Source organism: Mustela erminea, chromosome 12 (assembly GCF_009829155.1).
Source record: "Mustela erminea isolate mMusErm1 chromosome 12, mMusErm1.Pri, whole genome shotgun sequence".
In the NCBI taxonomy this organism is placed as follows: Eukaryota; Metazoa; Chordata; class Mammalia; order Carnivora; family Mustelidae; genus Mustela; species Mustela erminea.
The window spans coordinates 13,226,885-13,246,758 of record NC_045625.1 but is presented as its reverse complement, the minus strand read 5'-3'; the positions used below and the strand labels follow the sequence as shown (position 1 = coordinate 13,246,758).

General features: G+C 41.1%; 1 protein-coding gene and 1 non-coding gene across 5 annotated transcripts in view; one reads left to right on the top strand and one right to left on the bottom strand.

Moving 5' to 3' along the window:
* The window catches only part of LOC116570930 (translation initiation factor IF-2-like), a 43,465-nt gene that overhangs the window by 15,416 nt on the left and 8,175 nt on the right, over nt 1-19,874 (top strand). For 3 of the 4 annotated variants that reach the window (XM_032308560.1, XM_032308558.1, XM_032308556.1), the window contains exon 3: nt 3,736-3,878. The gene's annotated coding sequence lies outside the window, so the exon portion shown is untranslated. Of the gene's footprint in view, nt 1-3,735; nt 3,879-8,111; nt 8,221-19,874 lie in introns of those variants that run through there. The other variant, XM_032308559.1, reaches the window with a different exon arrangement.
* LOC116571286 lies at nt 19,529-19,666 on the bottom strand. Its single transcript, XR_004277832.1, has one exon. It is a non-coding gene; the product is annotated as a U4 spliceosomal RNA (small nuclear RNA).

Below are 19,874 nucleotides of genomic sequence, written 5' to 3'. Positions count from 1 at the left end.
GCTCTCATAGTATCTGATTTCCTTGTAAAACTTCTCTAACATGTGCCAATCTCCCTTTTTAACAAAGAGAAAGCAGGCAACAGTATCTAGCTAGAATTTAATCACACTGTTTTGTTTTCCTTCTATTCATTTTTATGGAAATGATGTTGATTTCCCATCCATGTTGCCATATAAATGTCCTTGTTATTAAAAGTGAATAGACTTACAGAAAAATACCAAGTAAATAGTAGTGTAAGTAGTTCACTGAAATGGCAAAATTGTGCAATTTTGGGCCTCAAGGCTGGGGAACACTGCACATAATAATGAGGAACTTAAGATTGGATGCCAGAGTCCACTGCCTGGCCTGGCCTCCTTGGTCCCAGAGGTGGTGGGGCCGGCAGGGGGGTGACGGCTCTCTCCCCAGTTCTTGGCAGGGACTATGAGGAGAGGCCCCTTACCCCAGTCCAGCTCCAGCCCCAAGAAAAGCCCCTTGACATCACAATACTCCAGACCCACCAGGAGCCTAACCCTTCCTTTATGCTGCCTTACTATCCTAAAGGGCTCCATTTCAAGGGGAATCTCCATCTCTCTTCACATAACAAATGTCTCCTAACACTGTTTTTCCTCAAAAAAAAAAAAAAAAGTGCAGCCAATTTTCCCCTTGACTGCAATTTAAATGGCAGGCAGCTTTGCAATGGCAATTTATTAAAGGTCTGTAAAGTCTTAGATCACAAGAGTAGCCTCCCTTGCCTGGCCCAGCCCCCAGATGGGGAGGGGTATGCTAACACCCTACCCCACCCCCAAACCCAATTGTATATAAATACTCCTCCTAAAGCCCAGCTCTTGCAGTGACCTTGGCCCTGGCTTGTTCTGTTCAACATGCCCACTCTTTATGGGCCAGTCTTCTTGGCTTAACATTGGAGTCCCTTCACCATCAGTCCAATCTGGTGAGGTAGAAGCTCATTGGGCCAGGACTTGGGATGCTGGGGTCCTAGTACTAGAATGATCCTTAATTTGCTTTGTGACTTTGCTGTTTCCCTCCCCTCCCCAGGTTTGTTTTCCTATCAGTGTTAAGAAGGGGTCAGAGTCTCTTCCAGGGCTGATTTTCTGTCGGCTGTGGCTTGAGGCTGAATTAATTGACCAGTTCAAGATCAAAGAGCCTGAAAGAGCCAGCAGTGAGGTCCAAGCCTCAGACTTGACCACCCGCAGGCCAGCCACGAAGAAGACTTTGAGACTTTGCCACTTCAGATGGTTTGTGGCCCATGTGTTCTATCTCAGGAAAAAAGGGTCTGCTGGGGACCAAGCTGGTCTCTTCACTTGCCAAGGGGTTTCCTTACCTCATAACTACTCCTATTTTATTTTATTTTTTTAAAAGATTTATTTATTTATTTATTTGAAGACAGAGATCACAAGTAGGCAGGGAGGCAGGCAGAGAGAGAGGAGGAAGCAGACTTTCCGTGGAGCAGAGAGCCTGATGCGGGGCTCGATCCCAGGACTCTGGGATCATGACCTGAGCTGAAGGCAGAGGCTTTAACCCACTGAGCCACCCAGGTGCCCCTCAATACCTGCTCCTACAGTGAGGAAGCTGTTCTCACTTGACCTCTTACAACTCTCCTCCCTTCCCAAATGACTGGTTCCAGCAGGAGAATTTTCTGTTTTGTCTTTTAAAAAGAAGAATTTTTTTAACATGCTATAAAACAGATGTTCTGCATGAAAATGTTTGGACAATATAGAAATGTTTGGACATTATAGAAATGTATAAAGAAGAGACTCAGAGTCAACTGAAATATTATTTACCTACCCCTGTCTGAGACATTCTTTTTTTTTTTTTTCCCAAGATTTTATTTTTAAATAACCTCGACAACCAACATGGGACTCAAACTCACAGCCCTGAGTTCAAGAGTTGTACACTCCACCTACTGAGCCAGCCAGGTGCCCCCCTCCCTGAGATATTCTTCATAAACATTTTTGTGTACATCCTTCCAGGCTTTCTCTAAAAATAAAAAGACATGTATCTTTATAATGAGGAGAGGATCAGACTAGAAATACTGTTACAATTTTTTTAAAGGCAATATTATGACTCATACAAATATAAAAGGAACACTTGTCAAAGATTTTATTTAACTCAAAATTAATAAAAGAACCAGTAGTAAACTAAAACCATTTCAAAGGAGAATCATATATATCGAGATCTGGATCTACATATAGATCTGGATAATAACTTTGCATTAGTTATTATCTTTAGGGCAATAAAGTTATTGTCTTTAGGGCAATAAAGTGGTATGTGGAATTTTCTCTTAAACTGTACATTTACAGGACAAGATCAATTTGCGTTTCTGCAAGCAAGAATAATTTGTATTACCATCACTTTTCTGTAACTTACAGGGTTGTGAAATAGTCTGGTTAAAGACAGTGAAAGATTCAGACCTCTGTAAAGTCAGGTAACCCCCAAAGATAACACCCAACATGTCATGGAAACAACACTCAAAAAACTTACAAAATTTTCACCTAAACATATATTTTGGTTATAATAGCTCATATGTTGGGGGTGCTCACTATGTGCCAGACACTGTTTTAAGTGCTTTTATAGTATTACCTCATTTAACCCTCACAACAAGACTATGAGGTAGACTCTATTGTCACATCATTTTTACTAATGAGAAAACTCAGATACAGACATGTTAAGTCACAATGTCACACAGCTAGGAAGTGGGGAAGCCAGAATTCAAACTCCTGTTAAAGAATAAAAGTTCAGGGGCACCTAGGTGGCTCAGTGGGTGGCTAAAGCCTCTGCCTTCGGCTCAGGTCATAATCTCAGGATCCTAGGTTTGAGCCTGGCATTGAGTCCCGCATCGAGCCCCGCATCAGGCTCTCTGCTCAGTGGTGAGCCTGTCTCCCCCTCCCTCTGCCTGCCTCTCTGCCTACTTGTGATCTCTCTGTCAAATAAATAAATAAATAATCTTGGGAAAAAAAAAGAACAAAAGTTCAACCAAGTAAATTTTAAAGACTGAATTAGCTTTATGAGTTGATCCATGAATTGGGCAGCTTCACATCTAGCAAGTAGAAGGGCTCTCCAAAGGAAGACAGAAAGGGAAAGGTTGTTAAATGCAGGGCAAGGAAGTCATAAACAGAGGAAAGGATTATTTTGGGTGAGGTCACCTTCCTTTGAGGACAAGAGGGTCTTATTAGGTGGATTACTTCATCTTGTTTTGGGGATGGAGAGATGTGACAGATTACCTTATTGGTGCTGACCATACGATTCTTTTTTTTTTTTTTTAAGATTTTATTTATTTTATTTATTTTATTTATTTATTTGACAGACAGAGATCACAAGTAGGCAGAGAGGCAGGCAGAGAGAGAGGAGGAAGCAGGCTCCCTGCTGAGCAGAGAGCCCAATGTGGGGCTTGATCCCAGGACCCTGGGATCATGACCTGAACCAAAGGCAGAGGCTTAAACCACTGAGCCACCCAGGCACCCCAACCATACGATTCTTGACTGACCAGTTAGGACTATCTCTGGGGGAGGTCAAGGCCACAATGAGATTAGGTACTAAGCCCCAGATTGGTGACATGTCCGAGCATCACTGACTGTTTTGGGCATGCAGTTTTCTTTTTAACACCCTTAACTATGACAGTATATTATCATTTATCCAACTTCTGATTGATGGACACTTGGGTTGTTTCCAGTTGTTGTTTTTTTTTTTTCTCAATGATGAATATTTCAGTGAATATCTTTATCTCATTTTCTACTTTTCAGAATTCCTCCAAGTGGAATAGCTGGGTTCAAGAATATGTGCATTTTGTGGCCAAATTGCCCTCCAAAAAGGGGAATCAATTTACACTCCCATTAGCAGCCAACTTGGGAGAGTGTATTTTCTCCTACATCTTTGCCAACAATGAGTAAGTACATCAATCTTTTCAGTATTTGCCTGTCTGATAGATGTTAAAAAAAAAAAAAAAGAGGAAAAAAAGTTTCTTAGTGTTATTTTAATTGACACTTCTTTTTAAGGCAAGAATTCTTCAGGACTCTTTTAGATGGACAATGATCAGTGTCAGAGATCACTTTGCACTCTCTGTCTCTTTGACCCCTTAGCATACAGTTTTGAACTCAGAGTGAGGAAAGGACCTGTCCAAGGCCATCCTGTGAGTCAGGAGTGGTCCTGGGACTATCCTCAGGATTTCTGATTTCTTTCAGGAATAAATACAGCCTTTCTTATGAACCTCCCTGACACCAGTGTTGGTTTTCGTCTGAATGCCAGAGAGGGTGACGGGGACGCATCAGAAGTAAATCCTTTGGGTTAGTCAGTCAATGGAGATGGTATAATTCGGTAGGCCATTTGGGAAAAAAAAAAAAAAAAAACACAAAAAACCTGAATTCCTACCTTACTACAAATGGACCAAACACTTAAATGTAGAAAAAAAAGAAGCTGGGGTGCCTGAGCAGCTCAGTTGGTTAAGCCTTTGCCTTTGGCTCAAGTCATGATCCAAGTCCTAACATTGAACCCTAAGTCTAGCTCCCTGCTTCTCCTTTTCCCTCTGCCCCTCCCTCTGGCTCATGTGTGCACTCTGTCTCTCAAATAAATAAATAAAATCTTTTAAGAAAAAGGTAAAATCAGTAAGTACACTATAGGAAAAATATGAATAAATTAGTTCTATGACTTACTTTTTTTTAGTTCTATGATTTATAAAAACAAATCCTAAAGAAAGGTGTAACAAATTTAACTACTAAATGCTTTAAAACATCTGCGTAGCGAAATCAACAACAAACCACCACAAATGAGTTTGAAAGACAAAAGGAGAATGTACACAAGATCCCACTTTTTTAAACAAAGAATGCACATCAGAAATCACGTAGGCATTTACCAACTGTTGGACCCGTTATAAGACAGAAAAAGATAATGCCTGTGAATGTGGCTTGGACAAAGGCATTTTTCCTCAATGTAGGCATGGTTGTTAGGACTGCCTTCTTGCTCTTTCTGATTTCCAGTGATATGTTCAAAATCTGTGGAAAAGCGTCAGACAAGGGTATAGGCATGAAGGGCGCTATGGGGGCATCTTTGCAAAAAACCACACTAGATTTGAATCCTGTCTCTGCTGGCATTTGTCAGTCCATTGGCAGGATGTGCGACATCCCTTATCTCTTCATTTCTAAAATGGGGCTAGTGATAACCACATCTCCTAGTGTCTCTGAGGAATCAATAAGATGATAGATGTAGACGACCTGGCACAGAGCCTGGCACTTATTAGACAATTAAAAAAAAATGTGTGTGTTCCCTTCCCATTTCCTTCTCTGAGAACCGACAGAGATTTCCTGGACTCATCAATTCATTCATTCAACAGTGTTTATTTCATCCCTGTGCATGCTGGACACCGTGCAGGTGCCGGGAAAACCAGTGTGAATGTGAGAGAAGCAGTTCTCTTCCTATTGGAGTTTATAGTCTAACGGTGACACTGGCCATGGAACAGATAATTTTGCAAAAATGAATACTCTATGGCAGAAGCAGAGCTTTGGAGAAAAGAACCCCAGAATGCAGCAGGAGCCTTGGGGATGTTCAGGAAAGGCCTCTGGGGAAGGGATCTGAGGGATTGGGGGAAAGTAGATTGGTTGGAGCTGAGGAAAACTCTGGAGCAGCCTGAACAAGGTGGACCAGAGTTACCTAGAGAAACCAAAGGAAGGCCAGTGTGACTGAAGCCTGGGCAAGGCATTCCCAGCTCGAGAATTCCAATTCTCACATCCCAGACAAAAGTTCATCCTAGTTAAATTGTAGAATACCCAACCAGTGTTACAGAGAATTTCTGGTGTGAAACCACCCCCCACCCCACCCACCATCCCGCCATTTGGTGGCCAGAAATGTGAGAAGTGTTCAGTGTGAGTCCTAAAGGAGACATACGGGACTCAGCGGAGTTTTTCTTACACAACTTGGTTAATGTGGTGTCCACGAGATGGTTTTCATTGTAAAGGTGCATTTTCTTTCTGGAATTAATAAGTGATTTCTGGGGAGATACTTTAAACTATGTGACTACTCCTCCATTCCCCAACAATTTTTCACCAATGGTTTTTCACATCCATGCATGATCTTACCTGGATCGATTATTACTATGGTGATTACAAAATGATGATTTCCTAATTTCTTTTACACTTATTAGCTGACAATCTTCTATATAGTAGAACTCTCTCCATTCAAATAGAGAGAGCTTATTTTGTCTTTTTTTTTTATTAGAGTGTTGTTATGCACTTATGGATTACTTTTTTATTTAATGTGTAGCAGTCCTTTATCACCATTATTCATTTTGATGTTCAAATTGTCCCAGATTTGACCAGTGGGAACTGCATGGAGGCAGCTCCTGTGTGCTGTGATAGGTCCCAATAGCTTTTAGCACTTGCTTTGCTTTGTGGCACAAGAAGGTATTCTCGGTCTGCTTTACCTTTTTAAAATTTTATTTATTTATTTATTTTTTAAATTTTTAATTTTTTTATTTATTTGACAGAGAGAGACCACAAGCAGGCAGAGAGGCAAGCTCTCCACAGAGCAGGGAGCCTGATATGAGGCTTGATCCCAGAACTCCGGTGACCTGAGCAGAAGGCAAAGGCCTAACCCCCTGAGCCACCCAGGCGCCCCTACCCTTTTTTAAATAGGAAAAAAAGAAGGCCCAGAGAGGTGAAGTGGCTTGCCACCTCACAGTTTTTGTGAGATCCTAATCAAGCTCAGGACTTTCAATTCCAAATTTCTAGGAAAGTAGTTACCTGATAGGCCAGACATTGCTATAACACAGAAAAGACTTTATCAAGACATGTAAATGATCCCAAAGCCAGTTAAATCTTTAGCAGACTCGGGCGCCTGGGTGGCTCAGTGGGTTAAGCCGCTGCCTTCGGCTCAGGTCATGATCTCAGGGTCCTGGGATCGAGTCCCGCATCGGGCTGTCTGCTCAGCAGGGAGCCTGCTTCCTCCTCTCTCTCTCTCTGCCTGCCTCTCTGCCTGCTTGTGATCTCTCTGTGTCAAATGAATAAATAAAATCTTTAAAAAAAAAATCTTAAGCAGACTGCACACAGAGCTTGCCTAATGAGATGAAAACATTTGCATCATACCTTTGAACTTAGACACTTAGCAACACATTCCAAGGGTATTTTATTTATTGAGGAAGTTATAATTTGGGGAATAAGAGCATAGATTTTGGAGTCAGAAAGAACAAAGTTTTCCTTTAAGACCCAGGCAGATTCTGCCCTTGTGTTTGTCTTTAGGCAAGTTACTTCACCTTGTTGAATCCCAGACTCTTCCACCTGTAAAATAGGTTTATTCATAGGGACAGCTTAGTCTAGTGTCTGACACATCTATTTTAAATACATGAAAGCTAGCTTCACCAACAATGCTGTCATTGGCATCAGGTCGTGATCCCAGGGTCCTGGGCTCAAGCCCCGCATCAGGCTCTCTGCTTTGCAGGGAGCCTGCTTCCTCCTCTCTCTCTGCCTGCCTCTCTGCCTACCTGTGATCTCCGTCTGTCAAATAAATAAATAAAATCTTAAAAAAAAAAAAAAAAGCAAAGGGTAAACGTTATTGTACCCCTCCTTTAACACATGATTAATTGGCAATTCAGAGCCACTGAGCAGCAAAGCAGGGATTCCATCCAGCTCTGCCAGACGTTCAGGCCTGTCCTCTTTCCTTTAGGTCATAGATTTTTACAAGAGCAAGTGAGAATATAACAGTATTCTACAAAGCTACAGGACCCTATGAAAGGAAAAGAACATGATCAACAGCATAATAACATTCCTTCCATGGAGAAGGTCATTGGGAGGAGAGCAGGAAGCTTTGGGTTTTTTGTTTTTTGGGGTTTTTTTTTTTTTTTGCCTTTTTTTCTATCCTCAAGATAATTTGTGAGTATTAGGCTGACATTATCTACCATAGACTTCTACACTTGAAACAATAACTAGGTGAAGGTAGCCAAGATCCAAGCCAGCCCAAAATCAAATACCTCAACTGAGAATGCCGATAAGATAAGCTCTTTGAAACTGCAGGCTACCTAAGACACTGTTTTGTGGGGTTATTTATTTTATTTATTTTATTATTTTTCAGAATGTTATTAAGTTTTTTGTTTTAATTCCAATGTAGTTAACATACAGTGTTATATTAATTTCAGGTGTCCAATGTGGTGATTCAACAATTCCGTACATTGCTCAGTGCTCGTCATGATCAGTGTACTCTTAATCCCCTTCACCTCGTTCACCAGTCAGCCCATCCACCTTCCCTCTGGCAACCATCAGTTTGTTCTCTATAATTAAGTGTCTGTTTCTTGGGTTGTCTCTCCCTCTCTCTTCTCTCCCCTTTCTTTGTTTTGTTTCTTAAATTCCACACAAATGAAATCATGGGATTTGTCTTTCTCTGACTGACTTATTTCACTTAGCATTATACTCTCTAGCTCCATTTATATTGTTGCAAATGGCAAGATTTCATTCTTTTTCTGGCCAAGTAATATTCCATTGTGTATATATGCACCATGTCTTCTTTATCCATCCATCTCTTGATGGACACTTGGGCTGCTTCCATAGTTTGGCTATTATAAATAATGCTGCAATAAACATAAGGGGTGCATATATCCTTTGGAATTAGTGATTTTGTATTCTTTGGGTAAATGACCCATAGTGCAATTACTGGATTGTAGGAGTTCTCTTTTTAATTTTTTGAGGACCCTCCATACTGTTTTCCACAGTGGCTGCCCCAGTTTTCATTCCTACCCACAGTGCAAGAGGGTCGCTTTTTCTTTACGTCCTTACTGACATTGTTTCTTGTGTTTTTGATATTAGCCATTCTGACAGGTGTGAGGGGGTATCTCACTGTGGTTTTAATTTGCATTTCCCTGATGATGAGTGCTGCTGAGCATCTTTTCATGTGTCTGTTGTCCATCTGTATGTCTTCCTTGGAGAAGTATCTGTTCAAGTCTTCTGCCCATCTGTTAACTGGATTATTTAGGCTTTTTGGTGTTGAGTTATATAAATTCTTTATCTATTATGGCTACTAATCCTTTATCAGATAGGTCATTTGTAAATATCTTCTCCCATTCTTTTAGTTTTGTTGACTGTTTCCTTCACTATGCAGAAGCTTTTTATTTTGACTGTTTCTAAGAGGGAAGAAGACTGGCATTTGCCAAAACCCAAAACCCAAACCCATAACTTCAGTGGGTATCAGACTTCCAGTCAATTCAGTTGAGAGCTTGATGGAGGGAGGGAAAGTGATCAAAAAGGCTGGCAGATGTCTTAACTTTGGGTGGTCATGCAGCCAGGTATCAGTGGTACTACATTAGATAAAGGCTACTGGGAGACTATTAACAGTACCTGCCCACCCTCTGTGTCCTGGAAAGAGAGAGACACAGGGAAACAGCATCACATATGGAATAAGGACTTGGAGTATGGATCACTTCCACATGAGGGCAAGCAGTTATCTCCCAGTGGCTCCTGTGAGCCATCCTAGTGTTGTTTAAGGTCAGCTGTCCTGGGTCATGGGCAGGATCCGTTAGGCAGACAATGAATCCTGTGGGCATTAGGCCATTCCCACTTTTGCTGTGAAGTGAATTCCTTAATAAGAGGTAGTGTCATGCCATGACTGGGTGAAAAGCTTTCCAGAAGCCCATTGGCTATGGTGATGGCAGAGCCAAAAAGTACTGGGAAAGCAAATCCAAATAAAAAATAAATGTAAAATATTCCTGTAAGAACAATTCACTTGCTCCAGATGGATTTAATTATTGGCTGAGCAACAGGCAGGCATCAGGCATGAGGGAAAGTGTGAGCTTCCTTCTCCAAGAGAAGAGGAGTACATAGGAAAGACTGCAGACAGAAGACAGTTAGTAGGTTCGGATTCTCCGACCTCCAGATAACTGCATCTTTTCATGAAAGAAACCTGGCAAAATCACGTGGTCATCTGACATTGACACTCAGCAACTCCCAGAATCTGAGTTTGGCTTCCAGCTGTCTTAAGCCCATGACTCTGATGAAAGATTTTTCACTTGGCTGCAGAAATGTTCTGAATGTCAGGCTGTGCCATGTGGCATACATCTTAAGACTTGAGCTTGTCATTCTCTCAGTTGAAGATACCTAATGCCTTTGGAAGCAGACTCCTTGCCGGTTTTAGTATCATGCATCTCCCTTTTAGGTTGCTGAGAGTTTGGCTTCAGCTTGTAAAAAGTCCCAAGAGAAAAAAGTCTGGATATTTTATATAAATGGACTCACACTTAAAAAAAAAAAAGAAATCCCCAAGAGACCAAAAGAGATTATTTGCTTGGTCACTGTTCCATGAGCTACCACTAGTTCCCATTCTGGAATACGGCAGGATTCCCACTGGGTTGCATGTCAGCTCTGGACCACTCACTTCAAGGGGAAATAGGCCTGCTCTACTTTTTCTTTTTATTGGGAGCTTAGCTTTAGCTCTGATGGATCTATGGTTATGGAGCTGAGCTGAGCTGGTTCTTTTCTTTCTTTCTTTCTTTCTTTCTTTCTTTTTTTTTTAGATTTTATTTATTTATTTGGCAGAAAGAGAGAGAGAGAATGAGAGATCACAGGTAGGCAGAGAGGCAGGCAGAGAAAGAAAGGGGGAAAGCAGGCTCCCTGCTGAGCAGAGAGCCCAATGTGGTGCTCAATCCCAGGAACCTGGGATCATGAACTGAGCTGAAGGCAGAGGCTTTAACCCACTGAGCCATCCAGGCGCCCCTTGCATCTTGGTTCTAATTGGCAAGAAAGGAAAGAGTGGAGGTGACTTGGGCTGCATGGGTGGCTCAATTGGTTTAGCATCCAACTCTTGGTTTTGGCTCAGGTCATGATCTCAGGGTTGTGAGATGAAGCCCCAAGTCGGGCTCTGGGCTCAGTTCAGGGTCTGCTTGAGATTCTTTCCCTCTCCCTTTTCCTCCTGCTCTGCTCCTGCTTGCACACGCTCTCTCCCTCTCAAATAAATAAACAAGATCTTAAAAAAAAAAAAAAAAAAGATTGAGGGAGTCTTGGTAGATATCTTAGAGCTCAGACCCAGCAATGCCACATATCACTGTCACTTACATCCCACTGGGGAGAAGTTAGATACAAGGACACTCTGACCACAGGGCAAACTGGCAAAGATGATCCAGTGAGGCAGTGATGTGCCTGGCTAGAAGGATACTTGTAGGCAAAAAAGGGGGGAAGCGTTTTGGTGAGCACCTAGCAATCTGCCATACATCATTAGAAATGGTCTATATTTCCTTGAGGATCAGTATATGTTTTCTCGGTCTGCCAGGACAAAGTACCAGAAACTTGAGAAATACATTGTCTCACATTCTGGAGGCCAGAACTCTGAAGTCAACCCGTTTGGAAGGGCCATACTCCCTCTAAAGGTGCTAGGAAGGAGCTATTCTTTATATCTCTTTCCTAGCTTCTGGCCAGTGCCGGGAGGGTTGTTTTTGTTTGTTTGTTTGTTTGTTTGTTTGTTTGTTTTGCCTTAGAGATACATCACTCTAATTCTCTGTCTTGATATGGCCTGCTCCCTGTGTGTCTCCATATTGTCTTCCTTTTACATGTGCCTATCTCTGTGTTCCAATCTTCTCTTATTAGGGACACCAGCCATGTTGGATTGGGGTCTACCCTCTGAACTTATTTTGAGCTTGATTGCCTCTGGAGAGACCCTATTTCCAAATAAGATCATGTTTGGAAACGCTGTTGTTAAAATGTCCTTCCTGTCTTTCTTTCTTTCTTTCTTTCTTTCTTTCTTTCTTTCTTTCTGGTAGGCGTGGGCAGGAAACACAATTCAACCCGCAGCAGGATGATTGTCTGTAACCGATTCTTGGGCACCCATACCTGTACCATTTGTAATAGAAGCAAACTTGAGCAAACAAAGAGAATGTACAGGAAGGATATTGGGTAGCTCCTAGAACCAAAGGAGAACTTGAACAAACAGGCTTTGGGAAGGATAGAAATCTGGACAACTCCAGGGAAAAACTCATGAATATCTCTTTAGGGCCTGCCTTCTCAATGACTTTATTCCAATGGCCTTCATGCCAGGTGTTCCTTCTCTCAGGATACCAATTCTTAGACGAGTCAGTTGGGTCAGCCTGTGGTGGAAGCAGGGCCTCTTTAGGGCCATGTGGATTAGATTGGGTGATGGACAGTCTTGGCAGGACCTCACGGATTGCAGGAGGGACTGTTCCCCAAAAGAAAGAGAGGAGTAGCTTCTAAAAAATGGGGGAAATGATGTGTTGTGCAGGCAAAACCACAGCTGTTTGCTACACATTGTAATTCATTTGAGAAAGATTTTTCAGCTCAGGCAGTTATATTTCTAAATATTTTGGCACTTAAAGGAGCCATTTAGTCATCTGGAAAATGCAGGGCTCTGGAAAAATGCAGTGTCATGTGATAAAAGGAGTGCTCATGGTGGAATCAGGAGAACAGGTTTTGGGTTTTTTGTTTTTTGTTTTTTTAATAATTTGCATTTGGAATAATTCTATCCTTAGAAGTAGAGATCAAGAAAAGCTCTTAGAAACAAGAATGTTGGGGCACCTGGGTGCCTCGGTGGGTTAAGCCGCTGCCTTCGGCTCAGGTCATGATCTCGCGTCCGGGGATCGAGTCCCGCATCGGGCTCTCTGCTCAGCAGGGAGCCTGCTTCCTCCTCTCTCTCTCTCTGCCTGCCTCTCTGCCTACTTGTAATCTCTCTCTGTCAAATAAATAAATAAAATCTTTAAAAAAAAAAAAGAAACAAGAATGTTCAACCAAGTATCAAGTTACTAAATGGAAATAAAAATCATGTAATAAAAATCAACTAGAAGTTGGGCGCCTGGGTGGCTCGGTGGGTTGGGCTGCTGCCTTCGGCTCAGGTCATGATCTCAGGGTCCTGGGATCGAGTCCCACATCGGGCTCTCTGCTCGGCGGGGAGCCTGCTTCCCCCTCTCTCTCTCTGCCTGTCTCTCCATCTACTTGTGATTTCTCTCTGTCAAATAAATAAATAAAATCTTTAAAAAAAAAATCAACTACAAGAAAGCATAACAACTGACACAGAAACATATAGATCAATGGAACAGAATAGAGAGCCCAGAAATAGACTCTCACCTCTATGGTCAACTAATCTTCAACAAAGCAGGAAAGAATGTCCAATGGAAAAAAGACAGTCTCTTCAACAAATGCTGTTGGGAAAATTGGACAGCCACATGCAAAAAAATGAAACTGAACCATTTCCTTACACCACACACAAAACTAGACTAATAATGGATGAAAGACCTCAATGTGAGACAGGAATCAATCAAAATCCTTTAGAATACAGGCAATAATCTCTTCATCCTCAGCTGTAGCAAGTTCTTCCTAGAAACATCACCGAAGACAATGGAAGGAAGGTCAAAAATCAACTATTGGGACTTCATCAAGATCAAAGGTTTTTACACAGCAAAGGAAAGAGTCAACAAAACCAAAAGACAACTGACAGAATGGGAGAAGATATTTGCAAATGACATATCAGATAAAGGGCTAGTATCAAAAATCTATAAAGAACTGATCAAACTCAACATCCAAAGAACAAATAATCCAATCAAGAAATGGACAGAGAACATGAACAGACATTTCTGCAAAGAAGACATCCAGATGGCCAATAGACACGTGAAAAAGTGCTCCACATCACTCAGCATCGGGGAAATACAAATCAAAACCACAATGAGATACCACTTCACTCCAGTCAGAATAGCTAAAATTAACAAGTCAGGAAATGACAGATGCTGGCAAGGATGAGGAGAAAGGGGAACCCTCCTACACTCTTGGTGGGAATGTAAGCTGGTGCAACCACTCCGGAAAACAGCATGGAGGTTCCTCAAAAAGTTGAGAATAGAGCTACTCTACAACCCAGCAATCACACTACTGGGTATTTACCTTAAAGATACAAATGTGGTGATCCGAAGGGACACATGCACCTGAATGTTTATAGCAACACTGTCCACAGTAGCCAAACTATGGAAAGAACCTAGATGTCTATCAAAAGATGAATGGATAAGAAGATGTGGTATATAGACAGATAGATAGATAGATAGATAAATAGATAGATAGATATAGATAGATAGGAATACTATGCAGCCATCAAAAGAAATGAAATTTTGCCATTTGCAATGACATGGATGAAACTAGAGGGTATTTTTTTTAAAGATTTTATTTATTTATTTGACAGACAGAGTTCACAAGCAGGCAGAGAGGCAGGCAGAGAGAGAGGATTAAAGCAGGTTCCCCACTGAGCAGAGAGTTGGATGCGGGGCTCGATCCCAGGGTCCTGGGATCATGACCCAAGCTGAAGGCAGAGGCTTTAACCCACTGAGCCACCCAGGTGCCCTGAAACTAGAGGGCATTATGCTGAGTGAAATAAGTCAGTCGGAGAAAGACAATTATCATATGATCTCCCTGATAGGAGGAATTTGAGAGGCAGAGTCTGGGGTTTGGAGGGCCGGGAAGGAAAAAATGAAACAAGAGGGGATCGGGAGGGAGACAAACCATAAGAGACTCTTAAATCTCACAAAACAAATTGAGGGTTGCTGGGGGGAGGGGGGTATGGAGAGGGTGGTTGGGTTATGGACACTGGGGAGGGTATGTGAAATGGTGAGTGTTGTGAAGTGTATAAGCCTGATGATTCTCAGACCTGTACCCCTGGGGCAAATAATACATTATATGTCAATAAAAATAATTAATAAAAAAAAGTGTAACAGAATTGAAGATGCTATTCAAATCAGCTACCAAGGCAGTTTGTAAAGGAAAAACTCAGCAAAAGTGCAAATGGTCTCTATTAAGAAACAAAACAAAACAAAACAAAACATTAGATTCTACTCAGAGGCATAAAAAAATTAAGGATGGGAAGACTTGAGATTTTAAAGATGTCATTTCTCATCAAGTTGATTTATGCAGTGTAAAAATCTCAGCTAAAAAAAAAAATCACCTCAGCCAATCAAAATCTTAATGTTTTTATACTTGAAAAGAAGAGCCTAAAATTCATAGGAAAATGTCAGACCCTCATTGCCAGCAAGCTCCCTCCCAAGGAACAGGCCCCAAATTTTGATTCTGGCTCTAACACTGAATGATCTTGGAGATGTCAGGCAAGTAATATAACCTTTGGGGGCTCTTAATTTCCTCCTCTGTGAAGTGGAATAATCATATTTTCCTCCTCCAGAGATCTGTAGCAAGGATCATATGAGACAAAGTATTTGAAAGTGTTTTATAAACTGTAAGGCACTCTTCATGTTGTAACTGTGATTTAAAAATTTGTTTTACCCTCCAATGATGTTGGATCAATGTGACAATCATAGTTACTCTCATTTTGAAAAAAACAAAACAAAACAGAACAAACCCAAACACCTTTTCTCTTATTAAACTCCGTTACATGATGATTGGTAAATACTGGTTCCTGTGGTAGTGTGAGAAAAGTTAATGTGAGCCTGGGTCACGTTAACTGAACAAGATGCCTGTGCCTCCCAGTGCCTCCCTTTTCTCCACCCTTTGACTCTAAGTGTTCACTTCCCATCTGTAGAATGGACGGCTTTGGACTTTGTGAGTTTGAGAGAAAAAACTTTGGAGTCTTTACAGATCTCAGTTTGAACCCTGGTGCCAGCATTAGCTTCGAATAATTCACCCTTTCTTTTCCTGGGTTTCAAAATCTATCAGATGGGGATGATAATTCACCAAGAAGACCTGAGGATTAAATGTGATCATAAATACAAAGTGCTTAAAACATAATAAATGCTTGATAACTGGTAGCTGTTGTAATTGCAATTCTTCTTCTTCTTATTGTTATTATTATTACTACTACTACTACTACCTCTAAGGGCATTTGCAGCTCTGAAAGTCTAGGATACTATATCAGAGAAAAGCTAAAACAGGAAGAAAACAAGATTCCCTTAATAGGACTTGAGTTCGTATTGCACGTAGGACATTTTTCTGGAAGACAGGCTCTGTTCACAGGGCCTTATATAACCTTGGTGACTCACAACCAGAGTTCAGCTGGGCCCTGCACCCTCGGAAAAAAGAGGAGAGAGGAAGGCAAAGCCATATGGTGTCAAACAGAGGAAAACCCTGGTTGGGCCAGGGCATCAGGTGCAGCTAATGGCCTCTCAGAGAATCTACTCCAGTTAGATTTTTAAATTCTTACAAAATGGGGGCGCTTGGGTGGCTCAGTTGGTTAAGCATCCAACTCTTGGTTTCGGCTTTCAGGTTGTGATCTCAGGGTCATGGGATCAAGCCCTACTTTGAGCTTGTGCACCACATGGATTCTGCCCAAGATTCTCTCTCCCTCCCCCTCAGCCCTTCCCTGCCTTGTGTTTGAGCACGCTCTTTCTCTCTCAAATAAATAAATAAAAACTTTTTTAAAAATTCCTGTAAAATGTGTATTGAACAGAGGGGTTTTCTTTTTCTGCAAAAAAAAATTTTTTAAGATTTTATTTTTAAGTAGTCTCTACACCCAACATTAGGCTGGAACTCACAACCCTAATCTCAAGAGTCATATTCACTACTGACTGAACCAACCAGCTGCCCTTCTGCAAATGATTTTTGAGGTAGGTACCATTGGTGGCCAACCCAAATCTATAGCCCTCTCCTTCCTTGAGGGCAGAACCCTGGTGTTGGTCAGAAGTAGGCAACTGTGTGGCTCAGGAGAGAATGCTGCAGCCTTATGCCAAGGGGTAGGAGGAAGTTCGATCATTCTTGCCAGTGATTGGTTTAGGAAAGACCATGTGACACAATTCTGGACAATGAGATGTCCTGGCGTGGCTGCTCTGGGACCTCTGGGAAAATTCTCCTCATTCTTAAATAAAGGACATCCCTGCCCTTTTTTAAAAAATAGTATTTTATTTATTTATTTGACAGAGATCACAAGTAGGCAGAGAGAGAGGAGGAAGCAGGCTCCCCCTGGAGCAGAGAACCCGATGTGGGGCTCAATCCCAGGACCCTGAGATCATGACCTGTGCCAAAGGCAGAGGCTTAACCCACTGAGCCACCCAGGCGCCCCCATCCCTGCACTTTTGGTGGGGCTACAAAAATAGTATAATCACCATGGAGGGTATTAGTCTTTAGCTGTCATGGTAACAAATAATCACAAACGTGGTGACTTATAACAACACAGACTATCCTCTTAAAGTTCTGGGAGGTCAGAAATCTCACTGGGCTGAAACCAAGGTGTTAATAGAGCTCCGCTCCCTCTGGAGGGTCCAGCGGAGATTCTGTTTCCGTGTCTTTTCCACCTTCCAGAGTTTCATTCCTTGAATTCCTTGGCACATCGCTCCTTCCTCCATCTTTAAGGCCAGCAGTCTAGCAAATCTCTGCTCTGTCTTCACACGGCCTTCGCCAGGGTGAAACGTCCCTCTGCCTGTTTTTTTTTTTTTTTTTTTGTGAGGACACTTAGGATTGCATTTAGGGTTTACCTGCATAAGCCAGGATACTCTCTTTATCTCAAGATTCTTAATATGTCTGCAAAATCCTGTTTGCCTTATAAGGTAACATCCACAGGTTACTGGAATTAGGACCGAAATATGTGTGGGAGCCATTAGTCATTCTACCACAGAGGGGATTTTGGCACTAATTAGCAAAATTACCTGTGCATGTATTTATTTTTTTTACCTCAGTTTATTGAGGTATAATTTACATATAAAATTAACTCTTTATAGTGTACAATTATGTGAGTTTTGTCAGACACATACAGTTGTGTGACTACCACCACAGACAAGATGCGCAGCAGTTCCTTCAACCTCAGAAATTCCTTTGTGGTGCCCCGTAGTGGTCGAACTATCCCCTCACCTCAGCGCCTGGCAATTGCTGATCTATTTTCTGCCCCTCTAGTATGGCCTTTGAGAGACTGTCATATAAATAGAATCATGGGGTTTGTAGCTTTTTAGATCTGGCTCCTTTGTCTTAAATTAATACATTTGAAATTCGTCGATGTTGTGGTGAACCAGTAGTCTATTCCTTTTATTGCTGGGTGGCATTGGACTTTAGAGATGTATCCCAACTTACCCACGAGGTGAAAGACACTTGAGTTGCTACCAGTCCTTGGCAATTATGAATAAAGCCCCTATAAATGTTCAGGTACTGACAAGTTTTGTGTGAATATAAGTTTTCATTTCTCTCAAGTCAATATATAAGAAAGGGATTGCTAGGTTGTATTGTAAATGTATACTGAATTTCCAAAGGGACTACCAAACTGTTTTTCAAGGTGACCTTACCATTTCGTACTCCCGTTAGTAATGTAGAAAAGTTCCAGTTGCTTCCCATCCTCATCAGCATTCAGTATGACATTTTTTCTCTCTTAATTTTAGTCATTCTGATAGGTGAGCAGCAATATAGCAAACCCACTTCTAGAAATCTATCACAGAGATACCCTGACAAAAAATGCAAAAAGATGTTTGTACTAGGCTATCCATGCAGCTCTGTTTGTAGTTGCAAGAGACTGGAAACAACCCAAATGTCCATCAATAGGAGACTAATTGAGGGCACCTGGCTGGCTCAGTCGGAGGAACATTAGACTCTTGATCTCAGGGTTGTGAGTTTGAGCCCCAAGTTGGGTGTAGAGATAACTTAAGAATTAAAAAGTATATATATATATATTTTTTTTTAAAGAAAGAAATAAAAGACTAATAGAATGAACTATGGTACAATCCCCAAATGGAGTGTTATGGAGCTGTACCAAGGAATAAAAAAATTCTCTATGACTATGGTGTGATGTCCAGGATATATTTTTAAGTAAAAAGAGAAATTTAAGAAAATAAAGTATAGAGTATGTAATCATTTAACTACAAATAAAAGAAGAAGCTATAAAAATTTAATATGACACTATTATTGCAGAGAGAGTGATTAGAGAGGAAAGGATAAGGTAGAACCCAGACTTTAAAAAAATATACAAGGGCACCTGGGTGGCTCAGTGGGTTGGGCCGCTACCTTCGGCTCGGGTCATGATCTCGGGGTCCTGGGATCCAGCCCCACATCGGGCTCTCTGCTCGAGGGGAGCCTGCTTCCCCCTCCTCTCTCTGCCTGCCTCTGCCTGCTTGTGATCTCTCTCTCTCTCTGTCAAATTAAAAAAAAAATCTTTAAAAAAATATACATTGTTTTGTAGATTTAACTCAGGAGCCATGTAAGTTTTTATATAATTACAACAAAATTAAATTAAAAATCCTTAGAAATTTAAAGTAAAATGAAACAAAAATGATCCTACTTGTGCATTCAGTGGATGACATAACCACACAGAATGACTTTGAGTGACTATAAATCACTATCAGTTGACTCTGTATCCCTAAAGAGATATATCCCCTAGAGGGATATATCCAAAGATGGAAAGATATACATATTATGGGATTTAAAAATAAGTATGTTGGTATCCTTGAGAACTGAGAAATTTGACATATGAATACAGATTAGGATTGGTGAGGTTGAATGAAAACTATAGATCTCCACTTCAATTGAAATTATCAGTATGAATATGTTATGCCTTTTATCTTTAGAGGAAATATACATTTCCTTGCTATAATCACTAAAAATAATATAAATTAGCAAAATGACACATTTTTAAGACAATCAGGAAAGGACCTTTTTGCAAATTTGGTGGCACTAGGAAATGACTGTCAATATTTTCAGCTGTGATTGTGATATTGTGGAGAATACTTTTTAATTAGCAATAATCAATTAGCAATAATTGCACCTCGGATAAACCTCATTGGCTACAATACTGCCACTGTGCAAAGCTAGGAGACTACTTTTTAAAAAAAAGAGTTTGTATCTTTTAGAGATATGTGCTGAAATATTTTACAGAAGAAATAATGCCTTGTCGAGGACTTGCCTCAGGATAATCTGAGGGGAGGGGAAATACATGTGAATGTGTAGATGATTCAGAATGACTATGTAGTGATAGCTGTGAGTGCTGGGTGATGAGTAGGTTGGAGTCATTATACTAC